A 4,796-nucleotide genomic window follows, 5' to 3' on the forward strand; every position below is an offset into this window, starting at 1 on the left:
CATATCCAGGGATCCATCCCATAATCAGCNTCCAAACGCTGACACCATTGCATACACTGGCAAGATTATGCTGATAGGACCCTGATAAAGCTGTCTCTAGTGAGACTATGCAGGTGCCTGGCAAACAGAGAAGTGGATGCTCACAGTCAGATTTTGGTTGGATCACAGGGCCCCTAATGGAGGAGCTAGAGAAAGTACCCAAGGAACTAATGGGATCTGCAACCCTATAGGTGGAACAACAATATGAACTAACCAGTACCCCCCAGATCTCTTGTCTCTAGCTGCATATGTATCAGAAGATGGCCTAGTTGGCCTAGTAGAAAGAGAGTCTCATTGGTCGTGCAAACTTTATATGCCTCAGTACAGGGGAACTCCAGGGCCAAGAAGTGGGAGTGGTGGTAAGGGAGTTGGGGGGGAGGGTATGGGAGACTTGAAATGGAAATGAAGAAAATACCTAATATAAAAAAATAAAAAGAAGGTAGCCACTCAGGCTCCATATCCTCTGTTACTAGGAGTCCTCATTATTGTGTCACCCTTATAGGTTCCAGAAGGTTTCCACTACACTAGATTTCTATAACAAGTCCTAAAGTGCCTCAAATGTAGTACTCTCCCTGTACTGTCTCCCTTCATCCCTCTCTCCTCATCCTGATTTCTCCTGTTCTTATTCTCACTGAAACCAGTCTACTTTTAAAATCTATTCTATTTCCATTTTCCAAGGGGATCCATAGCTCTCCTTGTTACTTAGCCCCACTGGGTCTGAAGAATGTAGCATGATTCTCCTTCATTTAACAACTAATGTCCACCTATAAGTGAGAATATACCTTGTTTTTTCTAAATCTGAGTTACTTTATTCAGGATGAATTTTTCTAACTCTAAGCATTTGTCTGCAAGTTTCATGATGGCATTTTCTTGGAGAGCAGAATAATACTCTATTGTGTATAAGTATCACATTTTAAGTTCTTCCCAGTTTCTGGCTGTTATAAGTCATGCTGCTATGAACAAGCATCTTTGCAGTAAGATAGAGCATCCTTTGGGTATATGCCCAAGAGTGGTATTGCTGAGTCTTGAATTGTATAGTATAAGTCTTTTTATCCAACAAGGAGTAACATAAGAGAGAATGGGCTTATTTTTGTGTACAGTATGAAAATCTCTTTTTAATAATGATGGGTGAGGGGTTACAGTAAAATAATGAGGTAGCAGCTTATATTTCATCCAATCAGGAGGTAGAATGTAGGTGTAGAGTAGGGCCTAATTATGCAATGTCAAGCCTTTACCAGCCAGTGGCCTAATACCACATATTGGTTCTAAGAATTTAGGTTGAGGTTCCCCAATCTCCCAAACAACAACACCTACTAAGGTCAAACTGTGTAAACACAGAAGCCCCTGGGAGACATTTGATATTCAATCCACAAAAGCATGTTTGTTTTTCAAGTGAAAATATTGAGTACAATACTGGGTATTGAAACTTGGAGTTAAAACTTTAGGATTCTCGTATAGAAATAACCTGAAAAGATATTTTTAATAATTTAAAGTATGGAGAGTAAATGAAGAAAACAATTAAACTCCATGATCAATATTACTACAATGTTTAGAATTCAGTTATAAAAGGAGAGATTCATAATGATTTTACACAGGAAAAAGTCAAGGATAAGGAAGGAGAACCAAGAATATGATTGTGCTGCCATGTAAGATTTAATGTCAGCTCTTAGAACAAAGAAAAGAATCACAGCTCCAGTCCTCAGAAATAGCTTCACCAGCCATAGTCTTCACCTCATTCCATAGCCTATTGGGAAAGTCAATCAAACTGTAGTGGACTTAAGATGATAATTTGAGACATTTTATGTGTTCTGTATTTCAAGCATCAAGATATGCACGCTAACAAAAGGAAGCAATGAAGTAAAATACTGGGTTATTTTAATATATTCCACATGAGATGGACCCATCAGGGAGGTCATAAGTGCTAACCAAAGAATTTCCTCAATTGAAGGAAGCTCAAAGTAGTAAAATAGTCCACTGTAAAGTTTTCTGTCTGCTGCCCTGGAATGTTTCTGCAGGGTATTCCATGCCATAATTATACATTCCAAGTGTTTTGATGAATTCAGACAGTCCACACAAGTATTTTACTTTGTTCCTAAGGTCAATGAAACTCCACAGCCACCCCAATAAACTGAGGTTATAGCTATCTGAGATTTATGGATGAATATAACTTTAGGAAACTGAGTTAAGCTTGGAGCAAGAAGGGTAGACCTCTCCAAGGAAGAGCACACCATTTGGTTGTACAGTGCCAAATGGTCAGCCATGAAGACATACATATAAATAACATTATATGTAATGACCAGTTATATTTAGGAACATACATGTATATGCAAACACATATGTGTATTCAATAACATTTGTTGAAAAAGAGGCCATGAACTTAAGAAGAGGATGGGATATATGGGAGAGTTTGGAAAGAGAAAAACAGAGGAAGAAATGTTAACTTACAATTTTAAACATTTAAATAAAAAATATTTTATTCACTTTTTAACTTATGTATCGAAATTTCTGTACATGAGCATTTTTTTTAATTTCTCTTCAATTTTACTTTGATTCTACATCTTGAGAATCTCTTACACTTCTTTGAACCCACCCCTTTCTTCTCTTATTTCTATAAAGACGACTCTTAACATCTGAAATGAATGGTAGAGTGTCTTCCCTGTTTAACATCTTAGGCCTCTTGATGAGATCTTGAAATTGTGACATGACAAAATCCTAGGAGGTTTTGAGGACCATTCACTTGTAACTATCTTTTGTCTTCCCACTGCACATTTTTCATAACTTTATTACAGTATAATGTCATAGGTAGTGTTTGTGTACAACTCCAACTTTTATACATTAAGCTGAAATACTTTGGAGAAAGACAAGCAAAGTGAAACTGCACAGCAAAATGATACTTATTGCATGTCATGCTACTAACCAATACTTGAAGGAAAATATCTCAATTTTTAAAAAATAATTGAAAGTAACAACACTTCAAAACAAAGAAATATCTCACAGTGGAGAAGTGTTAAGCTATAAAGGAAACTTCTTATAGGAAACATTTTAAAATGTTACAAAGAAAAGATAGGATAGAAAATCCCAGAGGAAGAACAAATTAATACCACCTAAAGGGACTTTGGTGTCGTGAACATATAAAGTATATTTTTCTGTTTTATGCACTGGATAATCAAAATCTGAATAAATTTAAATTATAACTCAGTTTTATTTTCTTATTTGGAAGTTCTTTGTATGTTACATTGACTTTATATTTTAAAGACAAGAGTAACATAACTTGGGAAGACTTGGGAGACTATAAGAATATAGATGAGTGCCTTGTAGTTGAGAACCCAGAAATTGAATAATACACATCTATGGTAGGTAGAATTCTTTGAGAAATAAGTGGGGAGGCAATAGTTTTCAGACACCTTTGGAAACATCTTGGCTGTGAAGAAAAAATAGCAATAACAAAGAGATATTTCAAGTGAAAGGATATTTTTGGAAGGGATGGCTCTTTAGGGAAAGTGACATCTAATAGGCATATATGAAACTGCTGATGAAGCAAAAACAGAACAATATGATAGTCTAGTGGATCTCACAGCAGATAATTATGTTTTCTCTGTCATAGCTTTAAATGAGAAAAGGAATTCAAATCAAACCTAAAAATGCATAACAGCATTTGTGATTCAACTATCTACAATAGGAAAACAATTATAATGTGAAATATTTCTGGTTAAGAAAGTATAAATTATGATGAATGCCTAGCTTATGTGTGACATTGTCTTGCTTATAGAAAAAATGTTCTTTAGTAACTTCTTTCTACCTACATCTGAATAACACAGGAAAATTACTTTTGATGTCACCAAACATCTAATAATATTCAGACCAAAACAAAAAGTACCTTGTGAAACTTATAACTAACATATACAACCATGGATAGGCAATAAATTAGAGGTGCTCACCATCAAAATCCATGCATATGTATATAAATAATATATATAACTATATATATGATAGATGATGATATATATGATAGATATATAGATGTAAATAATTGAATGTAATTTAAAGTACACTCAGCAATACTCAGCATTGTTGAAGGACAGTGAGATTATTTTTCAAATATTTTATCATTAAGAAAGGGTTTTCCTCTCCAGGAGGAATGGATGAGAGTTCAATTGTTAACCTTTACACCAACGTCTAGGTTTACTTCCTTTCTATCTTTCTTTCTTTTAAAATATATTACAAAATAAAATGTAAAATAAAATAAAACAAAAGCTGTCACAGCAAACTTGACAAGTCAAACAAACAAACAAACAAACAAAAAGTAAAAGAGCTCAAAAGACGACACAGACTCAGAGACTTACTGGCTCACACACTCAGATGTCCCCTAATAACACTAGACTGGAAAACAAAATATATGTGCATAGGACCTGGTGTCGACCTGAGCACGCCCTATGCATGGGCTTGTTTTCTCCAATAGAATGGCACTGAATAACCCAACAATTCCAGAGTATTTCTCAAGTTCAGGAGTAGCTGACATCTACTAAATAAAGGACTCTACAGATTTGTTCTCTTTTCTCTTCTCTTCTCTTCTCTTCTCTTCTCTTCTCTTCTTTTCTCTTTTTCTCTTCTCTTTTTCTCTTCTCTTTTTCTCTCTCTCCTCTTTTTCTCTCTCTCCTCTTTTTCTCTCCTCTTTTTCTCTCCTCTTTTTCTCTCCTCTTTTTCTCTCCTCTTTTTCTCTCCTCTTTTTCTCTCCTCTTTTTCTCTCCTCTTTTTCT

Source organism: Mus caroli, chromosome 14, assembly GCF_900094665.2.
Source record: "Mus caroli chromosome 14, CAROLI_EIJ_v1.1, whole genome shotgun sequence".
Classification (NCBI taxonomy): domain Eukaryota; kingdom Metazoa; phylum Chordata; class Mammalia; order Rodentia; family Muridae; genus Mus; species Mus caroli.